The sequence below is a fragment of the Dendrobates tinctorius genome, unplaced genomic scaffold (assembly GCF_039654945.1).
Source record: "Dendrobates tinctorius isolate UK_male_01 unplaced genomic scaffold, ASM3965494v1 ptg000162l, whole genome shotgun sequence".
NCBI lineage: Eukaryota > Metazoa > Chordata > Amphibia > Anura > Dendrobatidae > Dendrobates > Dendrobates tinctorius.
The window spans coordinates 53,319,937-53,347,820 of NW_027361829.1; the positions used below are offsets into that span (position 1 = coordinate 53,319,937).

The 27,884-nt window shown below is 45.7% G+C and overlaps 1 long non-coding RNA gene across 1 annotated transcript in view; it reads left to right on the top strand.

The window, feature by feature from the left end:
• The first annotated feature begins 463 nt into the window (after positions 1-463).
• LOC141052588 (uncharacterized) overlaps positions 464-27,884 on the top strand; it is a 30,399-nt gene continuing 2,978 nt past the window's right edge. The window contains exon 1 of the long non-coding RNA XR_012220849.1: positions 464-590. This is a non-coding gene — a long non-coding RNA (uncharacterized lncRNA). The remainder of the gene's footprint in view (positions 591-27,884) is intronic.

Consider the following 27,884-nt stretch of genomic DNA (forward strand, 5'->3'; position numbering starts at 1 on the left):
ATGGGCTAACAGAAATCATACATTTTACTGGCCAATTAGGTAGAGAATCTGAAGCAAGAGAGAAAACGTGATAGAGCGCAATGTGCCTTATAGCCCACCCACTTTTTATCTAAAAAAAACTCTACTTATTTACAAAAACTTTTCCATTACTCATTCGTAAAACAAGGTAAATAAACAATTGTGATGAATAAAAAGAGAAAATACTAACCTTCAAATGTGAGTCGAGTTCAGGCGCAGTGAGCCTGAGGAGCCACAAAAGTCAGATCGGCTCTCTAGAAGGTCTGCCGGAACACTTTGAGATCCCGTTTTAAAAAGCATGTAAAGACAGGAAATAACTGTGGGGAGGAGATTTTCTGATACTTTGGAGAGGAGAGAGAAACAAAACTAATTGAGCTGTGCCTATCAGATCAGCTGCGCATGAGAGAGGGTTAAATAGCAATCCAAAAAAGCCTAAAAAAGGCTTAGGGAGATGATGTTACACATCATGGCAAACTGCAAAGCCCAACGTGGAGCACAACAGAGCACAGCGGACCAAGGTGAAGAAAGCAAATGCATGACCTAGGACATGTTTATAACAGTAAGCACTTATGGTAAGCAGGGTTCTTTCTCCTCTCACCCATGTGTATTAAAAGCTTTCTAATATTAAGATTCAAAATAATTTACTTTCCTCAAATAACATTTTCTGGGAAAATTTGGCAAAGTCGGCAAATTCAAATTTCAAATGATCCGCTCACCTGTATTCTTGAGTGCTATCAGAAAACACAAAGAAAATTGTTAGAACAAGAGGTCATAGCACCTTAGATTCAAGGCACTTTTTCATTCTGAACCCAACATGTACCACTCAGCTACTCTATGGTGGAAGTCTGAGTCAGCTACACAGCAGTGAGTTATGTTATGTTAGACAGAAGTTAAATTGTTAAATTAATACACAGATTTAAATTATTATTATGTATGACCACTTTAGATTGAATGTTTAGAACTTCTTTCTGATTTCATACTTATTTATCTATATAAGTTAAGTGATATTTTGGGGCAGATATTATTCACCATTACCAGGGCCTGGCATTACTGTAGTGATTATTGTGTTGTCAGTCATATACTTTTTCACCAAAGATGACTACCTTCCATATAATATGTTTTTTTTTTGTTTCTTCACAAGTAGAAATGAAATTGAGTATGACTATAAGTGTTCATTCAAGGCTATTTGATGATAATGGATTTTCAATGATTAATTCAGAATAATCTTTTCTTGTTCAGATATTGCGGTCACTTGTGACCACAATGAAACCCCAACAGCTGAAATGTTTTTTCCTATTTTTGCATGTTACTAAGAAACGTCAGGAAGGGATATGATGGTGTAAGTTTGGGAATGACCCCAGATTTGGCATATCACCAAGACAAACATTTTATTTCTCTTAAAAAACATAGTGCATGCAGCGGACTTAGTAGCTTCTATAATAATGAATGTCAAACATGGGAGACGCAGATTCTAGTTTTATTAATATATGAATAACAGGGATTCTTAGGACTTTGACTAAATGCCTAATAAGAAGGTTGGAAAGCGATGTGCTACCCTCTTGCAAATGTTACAAAGTTTTGTCATTTCCAAACAAATGTCATCATAATGCTACATGACATCTTATTTTATATTTTATCAAATGTTATGTAATGTTATGCATTATTGCACTACATACATTCTTCCAGCAAAGTGATGGTAGAAAGTATTTTGCTTTTATAGTTAGGCACGATATGTTACAGCAATGCAGTATTTTTCACCAACCACTTGCGTTTCAGGGCGCAGCGACGGCCTGCGCACGGCCGCCGCTAAGCCCCGCCCCTGCCACGCCTCTGTCGGTAGCTCCGCCTCCGGGCGCATGACGCTGCATCATGCATCCCCTATCTTTATTACCGAGGACGCAGGCCATGCGCAGTATGCGTTTTGGCGGCGCCTGCGTCCTTTTGACGGTGCGCCGACCAGCACCAAACGCAACCTGTTGCACTCGGCGCACCGTCAAAAGGACGCAGGGGCCGCCAAACGCATACTGCGCATGGCCTGCATCCTCAGTGATAAAGATAGGGGACACATGACACATGCAGTGTCATGCACCCGGAGGCGGAGCTACCGGCAGAGGCACGGCAGGGGGCGGGGCTTAGCGGCGGCCGTGCGCAGGCCGTCGCTGCGCCCTGAAATGCAAATGTGAAACCGGCCTTATATTGACAAATTATTAAATGGTTCTTCCCATGTATTTAAGTATTTATAGGACTGCTTTGACAGTGTAAAACTAAGCAAACGTACAGGTAACTTGCATTCTCTATCTTGCACCGTTCTCCTACTCTCTGATATATTGAAAAGCCAAAAACACGCAGAGATGCTTACCTGTCTAACTAGGCCTCAATACAAATGCGTTAACAGGGTGCAGCGGACCCAAGTAAAATGGCAACTGCACAGGTGCATATCAGACTTTTTTTTGATCACCATTATTCGGTGAATAAGGGTGATTACGTGACAGGGGATCGTAAAGAAAGACCCTGATCATGTTCTCCAGGGTCTCAGCTAATCCCGGCAGCCGAGACCCCACTGATTTTCTAACCTTGGAAGGCGCTATACCCTTATTTCTCAGTGCCATTAAATAGGGTTGTTGAATAAGGCCCTCTTAACTGGCGTATCAACGGTCATTAAGGGGTTAAAATGTAAACATTTTGGGGTGATATAACAAGCCAAATAAATCATTTTTGGCCATACCCTTTAAACAATGCTGGAAATATCAATAGTTGGAATAGGAAAAGAGCTTAATAAATTAGCTAAGTGGCTCTGACTTTATGAAAAACAACCCTTAAAACAATTTTATTGATCAAAAATAGACATGAGCGAATATCTTTAACAAACAGGATCCTCCATGCATGTGTTGTGACTCTCACACAGCCGCGACACATGCAGCAGCAGTGATCCAGGAATCCGGATTCCCGTGACAACTTGTTTGGTAAGCGCTATAGCTTGCCGATTAAGGAGGGAGCCAAATATATTCGCTCATCTCTAATCAAAACTACTAAAAATGCTCAAAAGTAGGAGCAAAAATTGGAACTACAACTAATATGTATTTATGCCACAAGATAAATACAGTATAAGCATTGTTAAACAAAGGACTATATATAGCTCCAGACACAACCCTAGGGAATCCCTACCTGGCCACGGAGGTTGGCACCGTAAAATATTTGACAATGGCACCCCTACTCAATAAATATCCCTGTAAGCCCTTATAGTCTCTCCATATACTCACAAAAATAATACACTGAGGAACACAATTTTTGTTGATTTAGATATGACACTTGTTTTGACTAACTTTTGGCTTCTGAATCCAAGAGTGGCCGCAGTTTTTCTCTGTCACAACAACTTATTAAGCTACAAGATACTCTCTCTTTGTCTCCATAACCATACACAATGTACATACAATTGAAAATAATGCAAAAAAGTAACATGAATCTAATGTTTATTTAAAGCTATTTTGCTCATACAAATTATATGTTGCCACTGTAAGATTAATTGTGTGCAAGTAGTAATGTTGGTAGCAGTTAAGGTAAAAATAAGGTAATTTTTCCTAGAGTGTTAAATCTGTGGACAATCTCACCTGATACTCCAACAATAGTCTGTCATCATACACACATGGTCAAAATTGTTGGTACCCCTCGTGTAATGACAGAAAAACACACAATGGTAACAGAAATAACTTGAATCTGACAAAAGCAATAAAAAATAAAAAAATCTATGAAAATGAACAAATGAAAGTCAGACATTGTTTTTCAACCATGCTTCCACAGAATTTAAAAAAAAATAAAACTCATGAAATAGGCCTGGACAGAAATGATGGTACCCCTGAAAATAATGAAATGATGGTACCCCTGAAAATAATGAAATGATGGTACCCCTGAAAATAATGTAACACAAGGGACATGTTAAATCATGGTGTGTCTGCAATCTTGGAATCAGTGAGTGGGCCTGTATAGAGGGCTACAGATACTCACTGTGCTGTTTGGTGACATGGTGTGTATCACACTCAACATGGACCAGAGGAAGCAAAGGAAAGAGTTGTCTCAGGAGATTAGAAAGAAAATTATAGACAAAATGTTTAAGGTAAAAGTTATAAGACCATCTCCAAGCAGCGTGATTTTCCTGTGACTACAGTTGCACATATTAGGCCGGAGTCACACACAACGATAAAAAAATCAGTCCGATTTTTACGGTTCGAAATCACACAAATGTTTCCTGACCAGTGATCCATCTGTCATCCAAATTTCCTGCGATGATCCAATTTAATTCGCATCTAAGCATCCGTATGGCATCTGTCTGGAGATATTTTGTCGGAGGCTTGCAAAATGTACATATAATGGATCCCTATGGCAGGTTAAAACACAAAAACGAAAGAATAGATATATACACATAGAATACATATATGTATTTATACATGTCATTGAGACACATATATACAGTGTGTATGTGTATATATATATATATATATATATATATATATATATATATATTTCATAGATTTTTACATAGTAGAATAGCCGCTAATTCAATTGCTAACCTGAAGTGAACCAATGAGCATGGGAAAAAAGTCAGAAAGTTTCCCACAGTCATTAGTTCATCTCTAGGCAGCCAGTGAGGCTGTGCAGAGCTGAAATAAGTACTGTAGCCAACTTCCCTGGACGTGGCTGCAGGAGGAAAATTGATGACAAATCAAAGAGATATGTAGGGGAAGTGGACTGACCTGTGGACCTGTCTGCAGGAGGAGGGCAAATGTACAATGTGCTTGACATGGACTGCTGTATATGAAGGTGGGAGACAGCTGAAGGTAGTAAGGGATGGTGGAGTACTGGGTTTGGCCACTAGGGGGAGACCAAGGACAGCAGAAACAGAAGAAGGTGTAGTACTGTAGTTTGGCCACAAGATGGAAGCAGGGAGCAGTGAGGAAAGGGCTTAACATCATCTTAATGCTGCAAAACTGCAGAATCATGGGGGTGGAGTTACAGGAGCTCTAGAGGGGAATTCCCAGAGTGAGGGATATAAGAAGGGGTAGAGAGTTCCGGAAGGAAGCCAGTCCAGGGAGAGGAGCTTAGGAGAAGAAGAGGAGAAAGGAGGAGACAGACAGAGAAGAAGCTCCAGCAGGGACTGAGAAGGAAGACAGTCAGGGGGGTGACCCTGACAGGAGAGCCGCAGGACAGAGAAGGCCGAGGGTACCAGAGATGGACGGACTCGGACGGGTGAAGCACTGTGGTGGTAGGCCTAGGGCAGCCACAGTGAAAGAGCCACAAGGGACGTCGATCAGGAAAAGGAAGCAGGTAAAAGGTACCCGGGCCTGGGTGCGGGGTTTGTCGTGCAGCTGCTGTGTGGTGCTGCGGTCGTTGTGAGGATGGCCAATAAAGAGGACCTGTTGAACGCACCCCAGTTTCTGTCCCAAGTCTGTTCGTGTCGGGTAAAAGGGACCACCCCCGGTCAGCACATGTACCTACATTTGGAGTAGTCGTCAGGATCATCACCGCCAATACACCACCTTCAGCGGTAAGCTTGCGCCGAAGATCCAAAGGACCCAAGCTGAACGGGTTGGAGATTTCCCTCTGTCGATTACAAAATTGGACTGTGTTCAGGACTGCTGGTTTTCATCAGGTGGATCCGGAGCGGAAAGAACTTTGCAGGATGGCTGTGGCATACAAGTGCCTGAAAGAATGGCAGGAGCTTGCTGCTAAATTGGACTGTCAGGGGCAGCTAAGCCGAGCTCGCCCCTGGAACACTGCTGGGAAAGCTGGGTACCCTCCCACGTTAAAGGACTACAGTGAGAGCTGGGAGCAGTTGCCAGTGCATCAAGCACTCACCCGTCCTGGAGATCTGAAGCAGATGGAGTCCCCGACAGCTGGACCCGCGGAGCTGAAGCAGGAGGAGAAAACGGAGGACCGCTCACCCGCGGCCCAGGCTGTGTCAGAGCAGACGCCGGAGGAACTGTTGCCGACTTTCCCAGCAGAACCAATGGGCCTGGAGACTTGCCCTGCCAGATGGCGGGGTGAAGAACATCAGCTGCTAGAGGAGCTGCAGGATGGCCCGTCGGGAGCTGCGGTGCAGGGGAAGGTGAGCCTTCCCCCGGCCCAGCCGGCAGCAACGTAGGCAGTTCACGCCCCGTGCACAAGACAGGTCCAAGGGCCCAGACACCGGCCCTCAACCTCACCGCCTAGCCTCCTCTCATCCCACATTCCCAGCTCCCAATGGATCTGCGGCCCATGCAGGGCCGATCCCTGACGACACCATCGACCCCGAGCCTCCCTGCCCAACATCGCCTCGTCCCGCATCTCCGGTGTGGAGCGGGTCCGCGGACTGTATCCTGAGACCGAGGGCCACCTCTGCCACGCCTTGTTATGAATGAGTCACCGTAGGAGGCAAAAACAGAAATACTAGCTAAGTCCAGAAAACCAGAGAAGTTGGCAGCTATCGGATTGCAGACCCCTGAACCTAACAACAACAACTAGCAGTAGCCGTGGGGGGTTCCTACGGTGCCCTAGACCCCTCGATCACAGCCGGAGAACTACATAGCCTAAAGACAGAAAGGGAAATCTAAACTGCCCCAGAGCAGACCCCAAAGCAATAGGCAGCCCCCAACATATAATGACGGTGAAGCAAGATGAAAAAACACTCACACAGATAGAAAGATAGGCTGAGCAAATGATGGGGCCCAAGCTAACTAAATAGGACAGAATAGAAAAGCTGCTGTCTGCAATCCGCCAAAACCCTCTCAAAAACAAGAGCCAACAGACTGATAGGGAAAAAAGCCCTGAAGACGCTAGGCTTCAAAGAGACTATATCAGTACTCAGGTATTATCTGAAGACAGAGCAAAAAGGAATTCAGCTCACCCAGCAGGGAAAGGCAGAAATCCAGAAAAACCAGGCAAAACAAAACCAAAACACAAATGCAAAAAGTAGAGCAGAAAACTTAGCTTTTGAGGAGCAGGAATCAGACTGGTCTCCAAGAATCCCTCAGAGTAATCACCCGCAAGGCAGAAGGGCGTCGGCTGCCTTATATCCAGTCAGCAATCCCAGTCACCCAGTCATCATCATTCTGCTCAGGTGCTTTGTAATCAGCCTCACTACCTTCCTTCACCAGAAAAGGGAGTTCATCAGACCTCAATGGTGAAGGGGAAAATGAACTCACAACAGTACCTTCCCCTTGAGGAGGGGTCACCGAACCCTCATCCATGCCACCAGGGTGATCAGGGTGAGCCCGATGGAAGGCACGCATCAATCTTTTGGCATGAATATCAGAGGCAGAGACCCAGGAATTATCCTCCTGACCATAACCCTTCCACTTAACCAAATACTGGAGTCTCCGTCTAGCCAGACGGGAATCCAGTATCTTCTCTACCTCATATTCCATGTTACCTTCAACTAATACAGGGTCCGGAGGTGCCACTCCAGGAACAACTGGTTCAACAAACCTCTTCAACAAGGACTTATGAAACACATTATGGATTTTAAATGTGACAGGAAGAGCCAAATGAAAAGAGACCGGATTAATAATCTCCAAAATCTTGTAAGGTCCAATAAATCTAGGCTTAAATTTAGGAGAAGCCACCTTCATAGCGATATTTTTTGATGATAACCAAACCATATCACCAACCTTAAACTGGGGACCAATGGTCCTATGTCGGTTGGAAAACCGCTGGGCCTTTTCCTGGGAGAGAGATAACTTATCCACTACTTGGTCCCAGATCTGGTGCATTCTCTCCACCACAGTGTCAACACCTGGGCAGGCAGAAGGCTCCACCTGCCCTGAAGAAAATCGAGGATGAAACCCAAAGTTACAAAAAAAAGGTGACATCAAAGTGGCAGAACTAGCTCTATTATTTAAAGCAAATTCGGCCAAGGGCAAAAATAAAACCCAATCATCCTGATCGGCGGAAATAAAACATCTCAAATACGACTCCAAGGTCTGGTTTGTTCTCTCCGTCTGCCCATTGGTCTGAGGGTGAAAAGCAGAGGAGAAGGACAACTGAATTCCCAGCTTGGAACAGAAAGTCCTCCAAAATCTAGACACAAATTGAACTCCTCTGTCAGATACAATGTTCTCAGGAATCCCGTGCAAGCGAACCACCTGTTGCAAAAACAGGGGCACCAACTCAGAGGAAGATGGCAACTTAGGGAGTGGTACAAGATGAACTATCACAAATCACCCAAATAACAGTCATTCTCTGAGAGACAGGCATATCAGAGATGAAATCCATTGAAATATGGGTCCATGGCCTCCAGGGGACCGGCAAAGGCATCAACAACCCACTAGAGCGAGAACAAGGTTTAGACCGGGAGCAAGTCCCACAGGACTGCACAAAATTCCTGACATCACGAGACAAGGCGGGCCACCAAAAAGACCGACTCACCAGATCTCTAGTACCAAAAATACCTGGATGACCAGCTAATGCAGCGCAATGAACTTCAGACATCACTCTCTTCTTCCACTGGTCAGGAACATACAACTTTCCACTGGGACAATGCTCAGGTTTGTCCTCCTGGAACTCTTCCAGAGCACGTCTCAAATCGGGCGAAATGGCAGAAAGAACTACCCCTTCGCCTAAGATGGTAGCAGGATTGGTCACCACAGGAGAATCAGCAAAGAAACTCCTAGAGAGGGCGTCTACCTTGACATTCTTAGTGCCAGGAAGAAAAGAGACCACAAAATCAAAACTTGTAAAAAACAAGGCCCACCTAGCCTGTCTAGGGTTCAAGCGTTTGGCCGACTCCAGGTAAATCAAATTCTTGTGGTCAGTGAGGACCACGACTTGGTGTTTAGCTCCATCCAACCAATGTCTCCACTCCTCAAATGCCCATTTCATGGCTAACAGTTCCCGATTCCCCACATCATAGTTACGTTCAGATGGAGAGAACTTTCGGGAAAAGAAAGTACAGAGATTCATTTTAGATATTACAGGATCCTTTTGGGACAAAACAGCTCCTGCACCAATCTCAGAAGCGTCCACTTCTACCTGGAACGGGAGTGAGACATCAGGTTGCCACAAAATCGGGGCAGAAGTGAATCTTCGCTTCAGCTCCTGAAAGGAAGAAACAGCCTCCAGAGACCAATTCAACACATCAGCATCCTTTTTAGTCAGATTAGTCAATGGCTTGGCAATACTAGAAAATTTTGCTATAAATTTCCGATAAAAATTAGCAAAACCCAAAAACTTCTGGAGGGCCTTCAAAGAAGTGGGCTGAACCCAATCATAAATGGCCTGTACCTTGGCCGGGTCCATTTCAATAGTTGACGGAGACAAAATAAATCCCAAAAATGAAATCCTCTGTACTCCAAAAAGGCATTAAGATCCTTTGACATACAGGGAATTCTCCCTCAAGATCCGGAACACAGTCCGAACATGTTCCACATGAGAATCCCAATCCTTGGAGAAGATAAAAATATCATCCAGATAGATAATCAAAAATTTATCCACAAAGTCTCGGAAAATGTCGTTCATGTAGCACTGGAAGACAGAAGGGGCATTAGTGAGCCCAAAAGGCATCACCAGGTACTCAAAATGTCCCTCCGGAGTATTAAACGCTGTCTTCCATTCATCCCCATGCTTAATGCAGATAAGATTATACGCCCCCTGAGGTCAAGCTTGGTAAACCAGCAAGCACCTTTAACTCTGGAGAATAGATCAGAAATCAGGAGTAATGGATACTGATATTTAATAGTAATTTTGTTGAGGGCACGATAATCAATACAAGGCTGTTGTGAGTTCATTTTCCCCTTCATTACTGAGGCCCGAGGAACTCCCTCTTCTGGTAAAGAAAGGTAGTGAGCCTGATTGTCAAACACCTGAGGCTGATGATTGTGACTGGCTGAGTGGAGTTACGGACTGGATATAATGCTGCCGACGCCCTTCTGCCCAGCAGGTGATTTCTCTGTGGGATCCTTGGAGACCAGTCTGAATTCCTGCTCCTCCAAAGCTAAGTTTGCTGCTCGGCCTTTTGCTTTTGTGCTTTGACTTTGTTTTTGCTTTGTTTTTCTGGATTTCTGCCATTCCCTGCTGGGGTGTGCTGAATTCATTTAGCTCTGTCTTCTGAAAATACCTGAGTGCTGATTCAGTTTTTCAAGCCTAGCTGCTTTAGGGCCTTTTTCATATCAGCTGGTTGGCTTATGTCTTTAATAGGGTTTTGGCAGATTGCAGACAGCAGCCTTCCTGTCCTTTCCTATCTAGGTAGTTTTGGGGCCCCGTCTTTGCTCAGTCTATCTTTCTGTCTGTGTTAGTATTTTCATCTTGCTTCACCGTCATATGTTGGGGGCTGCCTGTTGCTTTGGGGTCTGCTCTGGGGCAGTTTAGATTTCCCCTTTCTTTCTTTAGGCCTATGTATTTCTCTGGCTGTGATCGAGGGGTCTAGGGCATCGTAGGAACCCCCCACGGCTACTGCTAGTTGTTGTTGATAGGTTCAGGGGTCTGCAATCTGATAGTTGCCAACTTCTCTGGTTTTCTGGACTTAGCTTGTATTTCTGCTTTTGCCTCCTACGGTGACTCATTCATAACACAAGGCCTTAATGAACCATCCTTTTTGGCCACGAAAAAAAACCCAGCACCTAAGGGTGAAGAGGATGGTCTAATATGACCCTTCTCCAACGCCTCCTTAATATAGGATCGCATAGCCTCGTGCTTGGGTACAGATAAATTGAAGAGCCGACCCTAAGGAAATTTACACCCCGGGCTCACTTCAATTGTACAGTCATAACTCCTATGAGGAGGCAAAGATGCAGACTGATTCTCACTAAATACATCATAAAAGTCCGCCAAATAGTCAGGAATATCATGCGACTGAGGAGAGGTGGAAAAAACCGGAGCCTCACTAAGGGCACACCGACAACTCCAACTCACCACAGACACAGATTTCCAATCCAAAACTGGATTATGAATTTGCAACCAGGGAAACCCCAGAACAATGGTATCATGCAAATTATGCAACACCAAAAATCTGCAATTTTCTTGATGGTCTGGGGCGACCCGCATTACCACCTGGGTCCAAAACTGAGGTTTATTTTTCGTCAAAGGAGTAGCATCAATCCCCCTCAAAGGGATAGGCGTCCACAGAGGTGTCATCAGAAATCCACAACGTTTAGCAAAATCCAAGTCCATTAGATTCAGGGCTGCTCCCGAATCCACAAAAGCCTTGGCGGAAAATGTGGACAGGGAGCAGATCAGAGTAATTGCCAGAAGAAGCTTAGGTTGAACACCACCCACAGAAAACGTGTGTGCAAAACGTTTCTTTCGTTTAGGACAGACAGAAATAATATGCGAGGCATCGCCACAAAAAAAAACACAGCTTATTACGCCTTCTGAACTCCTGACGTTGCTCCCTGGACAAAACTCTATCACATTGCATAGGTTCAGACACTTGTTCAACAGGTGGCAACACCTCTCGTGCAGTCCTGCGTTCACGTAAACGCCGATCAACCTGAATGGCTAATGACATAGAATAGTCAAGACCAGAGGGAACAGGAAATCCCACCATAGTATCTTTTACAGCTTCTGACAAACCCTTCCGAAAGAGAGCTGCCAAGGCATTATCATTCCAGGTAGTAAGGACCGCCCGCTTTCGGAATTTTTGACAGTACAATTCTGCAGAATCTCGACCCTGGCTCAATGCCAACAGGGTCTTTTCAGCTTGATCAATAGCATTAGGTTCGTCATACAACAACCCCAAGGCTTGAAAAAATGCGTTCACATTAGTCAGAATAGGATCATCTGGTTTCAAAGAAAACGCCCAATCCTGGGGATCGCCACGCAGCAAAGAGATGACAATTTTAACCTTCTGCGCGGAGCTCCCTGACGCGTTAGGCTTCAAGGAAAAAAATAATTTACAATTATTTTTGACATTCAAAAATTTAGACGGATCCCCAAAAACACATCAGGAGTAGGGATCTTTGGTTCAGCAGCATGTGAATGAGCAAGGTAGGCGGAAATTCCCTGCACTTCCGCAGCGAGCTGCTGCACACGATCAGACAATTGCTTTATCTCCATTGAGAGAAAAAAAATTCCCCCTACGGCCTCAGAGATATAGAGGAAAAAATATACACACTTTTTTTTTTTTTTTACAATTGCGGGTGATTCTGTTCTGAAATGAGTCACCGTAGGAGGCAAAAACAGAAATACTAGCTAAGTCCAGAAAACCAGAGAAGTTGGCAGCTATCGGACTGCAGACCCCTGAACCTAACAACAACAACAACTAGCAGTAGCCGTGGGGGGTTCCTTCGGTGCCCTAGACCCCTCGATCACAGCCGGAGAACTACATAGCCTAAAGACAGAAAGGGAAATCTAAACTGCCCCAGAGCTGACCCCAAAGCAATAGGCAGCCCCCAACATATAATGACAGTGAAGCAAGATGAAAAAACACTCACACAGATAGAAAGATAGGCAGAGAAAATGATGGGGCCCAAGCTAACTAAATAGGACAGAATAGAAAAGCTGCTGTCTGCAATCCGCCAAAACCCTCTCAAAAACAAGAGCCAACAGACTGATAGGGAAAAAAGCCCTGAAGACGCTAGGCTTCAAAAAGACTATATCAGTACTCAGGTATTATCTGAAGACAGAGCAAAAAGGAATTCAGCTCACCCAGCAGGGAAAGGCAGAAATCCAGAAAAACCAGGCAAAACAAAACCAAAACACAAATGCAAAAAGTAGAGCAGAAAACTTAGCTTTTGAGGAGCAGGAATCAGACTGGTCTCCAAGAATCCCTCAGAGTAATCACCCGCAAGGCAGGAGGGCGTCGGCTGCCTAATATCCAGTCAGCAATCCCAGTCACCCAGTCATCATCATTCTGCTCAGGTGCTTTGTAATCAGTCTCACTACCTTCCTTCACTAGAAGAGGGAGTTCATCAGACCTCAATGGTGAAGGGGAAAAATGAACTCACAACAGCGCCCCATACCGGGGCTGCGGCCTGTCCATCAAGGCCCGCAGCTGCTCTGGCCCCATTCCAGATCACGGCTGTGGCCGGGTCACCAGGTCCCGTGGCCTATGCGGCCATCTGACGTCCGCATCACCAGGCCCCAGCCTTCCCGCTCTGCCGCACCTCTGCCACGACCTGTGGTGGACCGCTGGGCCCCGACACTGTCCCTCAATCGGGACATGAGGCCTGGGGTCCCTGTTGCCGGACTCCCGCCGGGCATCCCCTGGGGACACTGGGCCCTCCAGAGAATGTATTGACCCGCGCGCAGGGGTGGCAGAGGACTCCTATGCCTCCCAGACTTTTCCGCCATTTGGAGATGCTGCAGCGGAGTTCTCTTTGGCTCGTGTCAGGGCCTGGTGCCCAAGTGAAGATGCGGTGCAGGATGCGTGCCGCAGAACTATCCTTGGCCCCTACTTCCCCTTTTAATGCATCTCCCAGGAGGGAGATGGACTCCTGGGTCTTGGGCAATGGGAACACTCGGGGCCCAGGAACAGTCATGACATCCCAGGGGCTCCACGGCTGTGGAGTTCCCTTTGCCAGCGAAGAGCAGCTGCCATCAAGAGACATCCTGGAGCACCGCTGAAGCAAACGGACTACCGGGACTTACCACGCACCGTTGCACAGCAAGGGGGACTGTTCTGCATCCCCTTGGGGTAAGAAACCCCACCTTTTGACATGGCAGGAATGTATGGGGGTGCATTCCACAAAGGAAGGGGACACACCGTTGTTTATAAAAAGAAAGATGTTTTTGACAATGTTTGTAATGTTGCATAATGATACTTATAGATATAGATATAATGGAGACAGAGTGAATAGCTTCATATCAATAGTAGTTCTTTAGCAAATAGGTTAGGGAACTGCTGAGTAGTTTAAGTGTAGTATGATAATTCAAGTAGAATATTGTAGGAAGCAGGGTAAATGTTATACCTGTCAAAAGTAGTCTATGTTGGAACCATGTATAATATGTGTAGTTGGTTTGGAATGTTATCTGCATAAAAAATGGAGATGTTCAACAGGTCCCGGGTACTAGGTAGAAGAGAAAAACGCCGACCATGACTGATTTAACTTGAAAAGACAAGGAAACAGGTGGAATTGAAACAGACAGCGGTCCATAGATCAGGTCCCGAGTACAACGAACACCCCTAAGGGAAAGAGGGAAGCGGACTGTAACTTAGAAGGTTAAAAGTCCTCGGTTCTTCAGCTCCAAAAAAAAAGGAAAGAGAGCAGCAAACTGTGACCTGGAAGGTTAAAAGTCCTCGGCCATTGCGCTAAGTTGCTGGAAGTGAGAAAAGTGGGAGGAATGCACCCGTCAAGGAACCCGGATGGTCCTATCCCAGTAGGAAGGAACTGTCATAGTGGTGTACGTGCCGATGGGTAGCCGTAAGCTACTCGGTGCATGATTGTTCCCAGTTTGGTTCAGCTCCCTGCATATCACGGGCCTTGCTCAACAACCTGTCCGACAAAAAGAAGGTGGGGAAGCTTCTGAAGCAAAACGAAGGGAACGAGATTGTTGAGGACAACAATGGTCAAAGGATGTAGGGGAAGTGGACTGACCTGTGGACCTGTCTGCAGCAGGAGGGCAAATGTACAATGTGCATGACATGGACTGCTGTATATGAAGGTGGGAGACAGCTGGAGGTAGTAAGGGATGGTGGAGTACTGGGTTTGGCCACTAGGGGGAGACTAAGGACAGCAGAAACAGATGAAGGTGTAGTACTGTAGTTTGGCCACAAGAAGGAAGCAGGGAGCAGTGAGGAAAGGGCTTAACATCAGCTTAAGGCTGCAAAACCGCAGAGTCTTGGGGGCAGAGTTACAGGAGCTCTAGAGGGGAATTCCCAGAGAGAGGGATATAATGAGTGTTAGTTAGTTCCAGAAGGAAGCCAGTCCAGGGAGAGGAGCTTAGGAGAAGAAGAGGAGAAAGGAGGAGACAGACAGAGAAGACGCTCCGGCAGGGACTGAGCAGAAAGACAGTCAGGGGGGTGGCCCTGACAGGAGAGCCGTAGGACAGAGAAGGCAGGGGTACCAGAGAGGGACAGACTCGGATGGGTAAAGCGCTATGGTGGTAGGCCTAGGGCAGCCACAGTGAAAGAGCCTCGAGGGACGTCGATCAGGAAAAAGAAGAAAGTGAAAGGTACCCGGGTCTGGGTGCGGGGTTTGTCGTGCCGCTGCTGTGTGGTGTTGCGGTCGTCGTGAGGATGGCGAATATAGAGGACCTGTTGCATGCACCCCAGTTTCTGTCTCAAGTCTGTTCGCGGCGGGTAAAAGGGACCACCCCCCGGCGGCACATGTACCTACAGATGGATAATACAAATGGTAACAAAAGAGCCCAGAAAAACTAAACAGCTCAAAGGTGAGCTTCAAGCTCAAGGAACATCAGTGTCAAATCGCACCATCCGTCGTTGTATGAGCCAAAGTGGACTTCATGGGAGATAACCAAGGAAGATACCATTGTTGAAAAAAATCACACAGTCTCTCCATGCACGTGGCTTCCAGGTACACATAAATTGACCATTTTATGCTCTAAGCTTTCTCAAATTTTCATATTTCTAATGCAATTCATTTTTCATATTTCGTGTTTGCATGCTATGGCGCTACAGTGTGCTTCCTTTTTTGTTTGTGTGCTGTGACAGTGACACAGCCGTGACATATGCAGCTGCAGTGGCAATCAGCAGGATCCAGGAAGCTGGGTTCCCACTGTAGCTTATACGGCAAGCGCCATAGCTTGCTGAATAAGCGGGGATCCGAAGATATTCGCTCAACTCTAATGATAACCAAGTATTCATTTGGGGTTCTGACATTGTCCCAATGAAATGTTTATCTTTATTGAGCTGCTGAGTGTGTGGATCATCAAACACACTTTTTTTTTCGTTTCAAATGACAGGCTTAGAAATGCCCTTTTACTTGGCAAAGTTTTAACAAATTGCTTCATGAGACCCAGTTTCATATGCAGAGGTGCGAATATAATGTTCTTTCTGTAAACAAGCGGCTCATGTAGAATGTTTGGATCAGCAATTTTGAGGTCAGATGTTGAAGGACATTTCCTCTCTACCCAATGCTACTTGGTGTATCTGTGTTGCTGACCAAGAAGTAAGCATACCATTTTAAGGTCAACACAGATGATCCAATTGTGTTTGTGATATTGCAACAACTCAATGACTTTATTTATGTCTCTGTATTCTTCATAAAGAGAAACTGAATAGCCAATAGAGACTGCACCAGAGATAGTAAAGATAGTAAATTGCCATTGTGGAGGACACATTTTAAGCCTTGAGCTATTGTACAGTTGCTGTTCATTTGAGTTATGGATTGGAATTCCCAATTCCACAATTAAATCATGTATGTTATAGGAACACAAAATGCCACTTTCACCTCTGAAGTATTGCAGAAATACACTTTTTTTGGATCGAAAGTAGGATACTTTTGCTCTTTTTTTTTTAACAAGTCTTGATGCTAGTTAAGTCAAATCCCTCACAAACTGAGACCTCTTCAATTTCAAAATCTTCATCATTGCTGTCGCTTTATTCTTTGCCATAATGCTGTTCTTGAAAAAAGGGTAGTTCAAGGAAAGCTGGCAGTGGATTTCAGTTTGAAGCACTGGAAGTATAGCTGATGGTAGACTAGGATACTCTATTTTATGTTTATTTTTCTTGTTATATCCCAAAGTTTTCACTTTTACAAAAGTAAAAATCACTGGAATGATCTTGTGGGTCTTGCCATACCATAAGTATACCAAATAGTAACTTATCACATGCTCCCTTCATCCACATCCGTAAACTCTTGATACACTGCTTGCACACCTTGTGAGAGGCCCAAGACTTATCTAGATCACCAAGTTTTACTTTGAAATATGCAAAAACCGGTTTGCTTGACAAATGTGCTGATGTTCATCCTTCGACTGGGAGTAATGAAACTGCCATAGATACAACAAAAGGAATCAAGACTATTAGCACACTTATGACAAGAAATAACAGAGACACACATGATCTGATAGAAAGGAAATAAGTTGGTAAATAAAAAAATTAATTCCGCTAACGCCTTGTAAACAGACTTTTGGAGTATGTTTCACTATATATAATGGCACACAACCCCTCACCACAATGTCTCATATGAAACTGAATAGCCTAGACCAGTGATGGCGAACCTTTTAGAGATCGAGTGCCCAAACTGCATCCTAAAACCCACTTATTTATTACAAAGTGCAATCATGACAATTTAACCTGAATACTGAGATTTTAGTTTAGGAAAAACAACTCATGCATAGAGCAGGTGGGGGTAGAAGAGAGCAGGAGGGGGCAGCAGAAGGTACATGGGGCAATGAAGTGCAGCCACAGACAGGAGCAGGGGTACCAGACTGCAGATATAAAGAAATGTGCATCCTATCCTGGTATATGCTCTCCTCATCCTGGTATATGACGTTCATTCTGGTATATGCCCCTCATCCTTGTTGTGCCCTCAATCCTTGTATAAGCCCCTCATCTTTGTATATGCCCCCCATCCTGCTATATGCATTCCCATTCTGGTGTATGTGCTGCCATCTTGGTATATGCTCCCCCATCCTGCTACATGCTCTCCCCCGTCTTGCTATTTTCTCCCTCCCATCCTGGTATATGCTTTCCTCCCCATCCTGGTGTACACTCACCCTATCCTGGTATATGTTCCCCCAATCCATGCATATGCCTGCCAATCCATGAAAATGCCCCTATCATAGTATATGCTCCCCCATCCTTGTATATGCTCCACCATCTTTGTATATGCTCCCCCAAACCATGTATATGCCTCATCTTTGTATATGCTCCCTTATCCTGGTATATGCTCCCCCATTCTTGTATGTGTCACCCCATCCTAGTATATGCTCCCTCATTCTTGTATATGCTCCTCTAATCAATGTATATGCCCCATGCTTGTATATGCTCCCCCATTCTTGTATATGCTTCCCCATCCTTAGATATGCTCCCCCATCCTGGTAGATACGCTTCATCTTCGTATATATGTAAACCCATCCTTGTACTTGCCCACCATCCTGGGATATACCTTTCATCCTGGTACACTCTATTCATCCTGGTATATATGTTCCCCCATCCTGATATATGCCCTTCGTCCTTGTATATGCCCTTCATACTGGTATATGCCCTTTGTAGCTGCAACTGCATGGACCAGGGATCGTCCCGCCAAACACCTGTTCTCCCTTTAACGTGGGCATAAAGCTACTCAGACAACATAGGGTGAGGATAAAACAGTGTGGCAACACATAGAAAAGGTTCAGCAAAAAACACCAAGATGGTGCACATTAGAGTCTCACCCTTCCACTGACTCGCTGGGATAATGGCAGTTGTTACTTCAGAGCTCCCAGGGTTGGTTACCCCACCTGTGGCATGCACACAGAGAGGAGGTATTGACAAGCGTAGGTAGATGACAGTCCAGGTACAAGGCCAGTAGACCCTAGGGTCACAACTTGGCTTCTCCGAACACTTCCATGGAGCCAGGCGACCGGTGGGTCCCAATCCTCACTTTCTCCAAACATATCCATGGTTCAGCGATGGTCAATGGAGCAGATTTGTATTCTTCCAATCAGGTCCAAAAACCCCTAGGTTGTTTGTGTCCCTCGTGATGGAGCCATGATGAATTGGTAGCAGTCCTGTAGGATCCCCTGAATGTTTGGATGTCTTGGCAGAATCTCTGGCTGTCTATCTCTCTGTCTCTGTCAGTCTATACTGAGGCATGTAACTTAATAAGTGTCCTTCATTCAGTATTTACATAAAGGGTGAGATTGGAGATGAGATCAAGTAGAATTACTTGATTATTTAATCTATTTGCATAGATTTTCCTCCCCTTTTTTAAAAATCAATAAACTACAGATAACAGCCTTTTCTTTTTGGTTTGCTAAAAATATACATCTGAATAATTAAGATACAATGCTGGTATTTATGCTTCCTCATCCTGGTAAATGCCCTTCACCCTGGTATATGATCCCCCATCCTTTTATATGCTCCCCCAAGCCATGTATATGCCCCCATCCTGGTATATGCTCTTCATCCTGGTATATGCTCCCCCTTCCTTGTATATGCCCTTCATCCTGTTATATATGCCCCTGTGACGGATTGCACAGGAGAAGGGGTGGGTCAACTTCACTCACCTCTGGGGAGGAGAGAGAAGGACCCAGCAGGGATCGGCTCTCTGGTGCCACCACTTGCCCCAGGTCAGTCAGGGAACTGCACCTAGGGCAAATAGTTGCCGGAAAGGCTTCCCTTATAGGTACAAGTTATTGAGGAGCTCCCAGTGAGGGGGATATATATCACCAGTCCAGGCTAGGGATATATATAAACCTCCCGGCCGTCTTAGTTAGTCAGAGTTCCTCACTAACTCAGTATGGTATGCTGCCACCAATTCCTCGTTCGTCATACAAGCCCCGTGAGACACCAGGCTTATATTGGGTGAGAAGCCAACCCAGAGGGAAGTGTATAACATAACCAACTGAGCGCACGGACGTGGGAATTAGTAAATCGAGATAAAAGGGCAGCCCAAGAATAATTTTATATTTAATCGTTGAAAGGCGCACTAGGAAAATGCAGGTGTGTGTGTGTATATATATATATATATATATATATATATATATATATATATATTGCCCAAAAGGGGGTGGTAACCCATACAGGGATGATTGCCAAAAAGGGGATGGTATCCCACAATGGAGTAGTTGCCCAAAAGGGTGTGGAGTCTCAAAAGGGGACGGTAACCCAAATTGGGGTGGTGGCAAAAAAAGGGGCTGCGGCGAAGGCGCCATTGGACTATAGTTGAGAGCAGAGAAGTTCCTGCTATGAAGGCCCCTGCTATACTGTGGATAGCTCGGTCAGTGAACTGACACTACAGTGCCTCTTCTGGCTGGATGGAGAAAGGGTGATGGGATTGTTAGACCCGGGGAGTTGGGTGTCTGTGTTGAGGACCCCTCCTGGATGTTCTGTGTCACCTGGGACGGGGACGAGAGTGAATGGCTTTTGTGGGGACGATACAGAACCTTTGGCAGCATACCTCTACATTGACACGACTGAGGGTTCCATGTACCATGAAGTGACAGTAGTCCCGGACTTACGGTGTACTATGGTGATAGGGCGGGACTTAGAATACCTGTGGGACTGGTGGACGAAAGGAGAAGTGTCTGTAAAAATAATGTGTGTGGGAGGTAATCGTGTGGAAAGACGCTCCGACGACTAAGAGGACCCTCTCGACTCTCGAGGCCCCCGGTTTGTGACAAGTGTTCAACCCCACTAGTTTGAACAGGGGAGGTATGTGATGCAGTGACCCCTGTGACAGCTAGGTGGCGCTGTATGGGCTTCCCAGGACATGCATGTAGGCGTTTCCTTTATTGTAATGGGGAAATAGTGAGCGACAGGATTGTAAATGGCCGATATGTATCACAAGGGTTGGTGCCTTGTGGTGGAAGCTTGAACGTGTGTTGATCAGCAGATAATACTGCTGAGGGATTGTTGCTGTGTATTGGGAAAGCTTCCAGGTGACTTGGTGAGGTGGGTGGAACCAGTCACCTACAAACCCACCCAGGGGCATGTGTCTGAACGCCCAGGATAAAGCCTGTGTGTGTGGCTGTGTGAAATAGGACCTTTAGTGGGGTCATAACCATGTGATCCATACCTCACCAGTGGGTGTGGTTATGGCTCATATAATGTGCCTGAGTTCTGGTCACATGTTGAGAGACCTATTATCTCCTAGGCTACTCACTCCTACACGCTGTGCCCATCCCTGGGCTGGGCCGCTTCCCTCCTCCCATATCTGAGAGTATAATTTTCCAGGCAGAACTGTGGATGGCTCATAACTTTCCGCAAGAAGCTCGAAATGGAACAGCAGTGGCGCCACTGGATTCTGCTTGATTTTATCTCTGCCAGGAGACCAAATACGGCTACTGTATTTAATTCCTGGTAGCTATGCTTCATAACTCCATAATGCAGGGTTCTGGAGGTGTCCGAATCTTATCGGCGTGTGGGGAAAGGAATGCCGATTCTGATATTATGTGCTCGGCTAGGCTCAGAGATATTGCAATTCTGTTATTATAGGTCATTTTCCAGATTTCATATCTCAGAGCCAGGTGCTGGTTTAGCCTGGGATCTGTAGTGCCACATGTCAGCCTGAGTTAAACAAAGGATACCAGCTGGCTTGTAGCTGCACAAGAATTCACACCCCTGTGATAATTGCTGGGGACAGAGGCTCTATGCCTTTCTGCCCCATGGAAGGAGCTTCAAGGGACTTGTTGCTTGGGTTAATTAAAGAAAAACATTAGTTTGCCCTCTCCATGGAAGTGCCTTCGCTAGATAATAAAGTCCCATTAACTGAGGTGTATTTCACTTCCTTTTATGGCCTGGGGGAATCCAAGGGTGGGGGCTGAGTTTGGAGCAAGTATTTTGGGCCAAACTGTTTCTGATAGATAGAGAATTCCATCAGATTGATAAATGATATCAAATAGATATCATTTTCCTAAATCTCACAGCCCCCATCCTTGTATATGTCACCCCATCCTTGTAAATGTCACCTCATCATGTATATGCAATCTCATCCTGTATATGTCCCCATCCTGCCAGCGCTACTGTTCAATGCATAGCAAAGAAAAACACAAAAACATTGCTACTCACCCTTCTTCCTTTCTCCCTCTCCTGCGCCGCATCGTCTTGTGAAGATAGCAGCTGATTTCAGCGTCCAAGCGACGAGAGGCACATGACGTCACTGCCATGCACTCTGTCATGTGTACACCCACGTCAGCTGCTGGCATCTGAATGGCCAGCAGCATCAATTGTGGCACACTGGCCCGGCAAGTTTGTGCACTGCAATACAATTCATCTCTATGAGTGTCTGAGGATGGAGATCCAGCTGAAGTAAGGACTGGCATCGCCGGGCTCCTCTCCCCAATGATGTGGAATGGCGATGGCGCACGTGTCCAATCTGGCACATGTGCCATAAGTTCACCACCACTGGCCTAAACAAATAGCAAACTGTTGATGGTTTGCTCTTGCCCAATAGGAGAACACTGGTGCTACCATTGATCCAGCCTAGAGTAATTGATTGCAAAAAGGTAAGCTGTAACTGCAGTTTTGAACCTATATTAGTCTAACTCAACAAAAATCATTATCAAAATTGTTCCCCATACCTCTAAAAGGGTATTATAATTATAAGGCTATCTTAAGGAGGAATAAACCAGCACAGTTTTTGTGGGGGAGGGGTTGTTTCTTTTTCTATAATTTTGTTTTCTTTTTTTTTTTTTGTGGAACAAACTGAAAAGAACCAAAAATTAACAAAGCTAAAGTCATATTAAGATTTGAGAGTCCTCAGTGATTAATACCTTTAATCACTTTTATACCTCATCCTGTATCTAAACTGAAACTTGCAATCTAGAATCAGGAGGCGTAGGTCCAATTGGAGGAGAAGTTGGCTGTGGTGGTGTAGGTGAAACAGGAAAGGGAGATGAAATCCAACACTTTTTGTAGGGTTTTGTTTTTCTCATTTTGTTTTAAATGGCACTGACTTAAAACAATCTAGAATTGACCAAACTAAAACTAGCAATCTACAACCAGGAGGTGTGGGTGAGTCAAGGAAAGAGTAATCCAACACTATTCGTGTTTTGTGAGTATTTTTTTTATTTTTGTCTTTTTTTTGGGTGGGGTGATTTAGGGAACTGATTTAAAAAGAGCATAGAATGAACCTAAAATATACTAACAAGCTACAACCATGAAGTGCAGAGGTCCACTTGGAGGAGGAGATGAACGTGGCCGTGTAGGTGGAAGAGATGGAGGAGGAGGTAGACAACATAGTTTTTGTTTTTTTTTTGTTTTTTTTTAATTTGGGGAGGAGGCACCAAAATGAAAGTAAAGGCAAATAGAGTTGAATACTGTCTGAGTGCAGCTGTTATAGTTGTCTAGTCATCCAAACGTATGGACAAGTGACAAGTCCTATGGGAGCAACGCCTAAAATGTATTTAACCCCTTTCCAACATCGGGCGTAATAGTATGCCGATGTTGGACTTCCCCTGTTTGGTGCGGGCTCCGGCGCTGAGCCGCACCTTTACGGGCACATGCCAGCTGATGTATACAGCTGACATGTGCCCACAACTGCTGTGGGTGGAATTACGATCCACCCGCGGCTGTTTACTAGTTTAATGCCGCTGTCAATCTCTGACAATGGCATTTAACTCGTGCTTACTGGAAAATCCCACCCATCGGTGACCCCGTCACATGATCATGGGTCACAAATGGGGCGGCATGACAACTAGAGGTCTCCAGCAGATCTCTATGGTTGTCATTGCTGTTTTGCTATGAGCACTCTTCGGTGGTCGGCACTCATAGCAAGTGAGCATTTCTGCTACACACAGGCGATCTGATCATCGCCTGTATATAGCAGAGGAGATCAAAGTATGGTTGCTTTTAGTCTCCCATGGAGACTATTGAAGCATGTAAAAAGTGAAAAAAAGTTTTAAAAAATATAACAGTTCAAATCACCCTCCTTTCGCCCCATTCAAAATAAAACAATAAAAAAAATCAAAAATACACATATTTGGTATCACCGCGTTAAAAATCACATGGTCTATCAATATGAAAAAAATTATTCCGATTGCTAACGAGAAAAAAATTAAAAACGTCAGAATTACAACTATTTGGTCGCCGCTACATTGCAATAAATTGCAATAATGGGTAATCAAAAGATCGTATCTACACCAAAATGGTATAAACAAAAATGGCAGCTCAAAGCGCAAAAAATAAGCCCTCACCCAGCCCAAGATCCCGAAAAGTGGAGACGCTACAGGTCTTAGAAAATGGCGCCTTTGGAACTTTTTTCACCACTTAAATAAAAAAGAACCTAGACATGTTTTTGTCTATGAACTTGTAATAACCTGGGGAATCATAATGGCAGGTCAGTTTTAGCATTTGATTAACATGGTATAAAAAACAACTGTGGAATTGCATTTTTTTGCAATTTCACCACACTTAGATTTTTTTCCCCATTTTTCAGTACACAATATGTTAAAACCAATGGTCTTGTTCAAAAGTACAACTTGTCCGGCGAAAAAACAAGCCCTCAGCCATATTGATGGAAAAATATAAAGCTACGGCTCTGAGAAAAAGGGAGCAAAAAATGAAAAAGCTAAAATGAAAATACCCCTGGTCATGAAGGGGTTAAGGAATGTTAGCTTCCCCATGTTCAATAAAATCATAGAATCGTAGAGTTGGAAGGGACCTCCTGGGCCATCTGGTCTAATCCCCTGCTCAAAGCAGGATTTGCTAAATCATCCCAGACAGAAGTCTGTCCAGCCTCTGTTTGAAGGCTTCCATTGAAGGAGAACTCACCACTTCTCGTGGCAGCCTGTTCCACTCATTGATCACTCTAACTGTCAAAAAGTTTTTCTAATATCTGTCTGTGATCACATCCCCTGCCATGCTAAACACATGTTCCAGCAGTACACATGCCGCAGGGCAGGCCAGCAAATTCAACACATAGAGGGCAAGCTCAGGCCTTGTGTCCAATTTGGAGACCCAGAAGTTAAATAGAACAAACCCATTAATTAGTAGGAGACATGTGGACAGGTATTCTTCCACCACATTGTTGTAATGCTGCTTCCTACTAATACAAACCATATCAGATGGCGGTGTCATATGTTGTGTGCACATAAACTTTTGCCACAATTTGGCCATGCTAACTAGAGATGAGCGACTTTGCCTTTTTTAGGGTCGAGTTGGGTTTCATGAAACCCGACTTTCTCAAAAGTCGAGTCGAACGAAATCGGCCGTCTATCGTGAAATGTCGAAGGTCCGACTGAAACACGAAGCCCAATGCAAGTCAATTGGGAAGCAAAGTCGTCAGGGAGTGGAGGACAGTAAACACAACTACATGCCGGACCGCTTTTTTAAAGTGCACGAAATCTCTCTCTCTCTGCTGCACATGTCATCTCGTTGCCCACAGTATACGTCCTTGCTCAGTGGCTGAAAGTCACGTGCAAGCATTCTGGGAAATCCGACTTTGGTGCTCGTTTTGCCGACCGCATGGCCGACTTCACGCTGTGGTCGGGTTTCGGTCAGCGAAACCCGACTTTGCAATAAGTCGGCGACTTATGAATCTGGCCGACCTGTTTCGCTCAACTCTAAAGCTAACCATGCCTTCCAAGGTACTGGCGGTGCCCCAACTGAGTTGGGGACTTCCTTTTCCACCTCTGCCTTGTTCTTTCACTGAGCCCTGTGAGGCAGCAGTGACCAGTGTCACAGGTAGGGGTCACTGTGTGTTCTCCCCAAGATGCGCACAGAGGCATACTGAGGTCATGGGGGTGCATTGCAGTCACAGGCATAGCTATGATTGCAATTGTGAGGCAGTGACCGATGTCAAAGGTAGGGGTCGTTGTGTGTTCCCTCCAGGATGTGCTCGAAGGTGTATGGAGGTCATGAGAGTGCATTGCAGTCACAGGCATAGCTGTAATTGGAGGACTAGCTTGTTTATTGGCTGCAAACTGGAGGGTATAGTTCCCAGATGCGATATGTAGGATACCAGGTACTATGTAGTGCTGTGAATTGGACATTAATGGTGTATACTTGTGGGAATTGGACGTTAATGCTGTGAAGTAACTGCATTAGAGACTTTGGTTTTGATACTTTGTTAGGTCACTGCCTCCTCACTGCAAAAGTGTGCTACCGCTCTACTACATATGGCTGGAGAATGTGGGGCAGTGTGAACTGAGGCATACCCCAAAGCGTGCTGCATATCCGTGAGGAAGCCGGCGTTGCTACAGCTCAAGTCTGCTGGAGAAATGGAGGAGATTTTGAAGTAGGTGATCCTCGTCCAGCAGCAGCAAGAGCTACTGTGCCAGCAGCAGCAGCAAGAGGCGCTGCAGTTCCAGCAGCAGCGGCAAGAGGTGCTGCGGTTCCAGCGGCAGCAGCAAGTGGCAATGCAGGTCCAGCAGCAGTGGCAAGAGGCGCTGCAGTTCCAGCAGCAGCAGGAGCTACTGGGCCAGGAGCAGCAAGAGGTGCTGCAGTTACAGCGGCAGCAGCAAGAGGCACAACAGTTGCCAGCAGCAGCAGAGATCATGTGAGCTGATTTTGCAGGTCTCAGGCATATGACTTAGTACAGTTGGTGGAGGAATGGCTCCAGCCTGAGACTTTGACTCTGGCACAGATGGTAGAGTGGGTGGTTTTCAACCGACTGGTGAGGGCTCTGCCAGCTGCCATGCAGTGTCAGGTGGGCCAAGGGGATCTGGGCACTCTGGACCAGCTGATAAGATGGATCAAGCGGTATACAGCCACTCAGGGCCTTGTATGGGACACTGCTCCACTTCGGCTGACATGTCGGGCCTGAACAGCCCAGGAGCATGGGAACATTCCACAAACCTCCACAAACCGAGCCGGTGATGAGGGGGTAACCCAAAGTGAGGGTGACAAAACTCCTGTTTCCCCTAAAGCGGCCCTAAGGTCTAGTTGCACTGCAGTTATTGTGTGTTGGTGGTGTCAAGGGCCCAGACATGTGGCTGTCAACTGCCAACTAAATTCTGAGCCCATAGACTGCAGGTATGCTTGCCAGGTGTCTATGTACTGTATGCCAAGCCGGTCTGTATCGCCACTATGGGCACTACCGACAGCGATGCTCAGCTGTGCCAGGTACTCATTAACGGGTGCCATATAGAGGCTCTCCTGGACTCGGGGAGTGTAGTGACTTTGGTCCATGGGTCCCTTGTTGCCGGGGACAACCCCAAAGGACCGAAAGTGGAGGTGATGGGTATCCATGGGGAAATCTGGGAGTACCCTGCTGCGAAGGTTAATTTTACACACCATGTGAGTACAGTAAACATGTGGTGGGAGTGGTGAAGACCCTTCTATATGCGACTGTGTTGGAGGAGAGACTTGTCCCTGTGACCAGGGTCAACCCTCCCAAGGTAAATGTTGTTCCAGGCACAGAACCCAAAGATCCCAAGTCAGGGATATCTGCTATAGTCCTGCAGTCCTTTTCAATCCAGGTCCGCGTTCTCCATGTGGCTGAAAGCCACAGACCCTAGTTAAAATCCCTGCAGTAAAGGGTTTGGATGTGTCAGGTTGAGTGTCTGTCTGGTGTGTGAAAGAGGGAAGAGCAGTCAGCTCTGCAGTGCTCCATCTGTGTGAGGCAACACATACAAGCGGAGCCAGGGCAGGTCAGGGGTCTGGCACTCACAGCGGTGCAGTCGCCCATGGCAACTGGTCTCGGATGTGAACTGTTTTGTGCGCGGAGGTGAAATAGAGGTAAACTATCCTGTGCCCGAAGGAGGACTAGCTGGCTGGGATCCGGAGGATACTAGGTACTATGTAGTGCTGTGAATTAGACAATAAAGGGAGTCTGTCACCTATTTTTAGCCCTATCAGGTGCCGGCACTGCCATCAGGGGCTTATTTACAGCATTCTGTAATGCTGTAGATAAGCCCCCCATGTAACCTGAAAGCTAAGAAAAACAAGTTAGATTATACTAAGCGGGGGAGAGGTCTGGCGCCTGCACACTGCAGTACTTTACTCTGCCCCCAACAGGGCAGAAAAAGTACGCCTGCACCGGAGCCGCGGCAGAAGTAAGAAGGAGGATGGCATCGTATGAGGATGAGAGGCGCCGGACGGGACCTCGACACCCATCGGACCGGACACCCGGGTTAGTATAATCTAACTCGTATTTCTTCTCTTTCCGGGGGCGTGAAGCCAGAGGGCGAAACGCGCGTCGGGGTGCGGGGATTTTAACAGCAGATCACGGGCATCTCCTTCTGATCCAGGTACTTGGCAATATCACCCTTATTAGATTTTTTGTCTATGTGTGGACTTTAGGAATTCCTTTAGGGAACAACATATAGGACTAATAGATCAGAGCGATGCTAGTATACACATTAGGGTGACCGGATCTCATATGGGGGGGAAAAAATGTCGGAATCTTGTT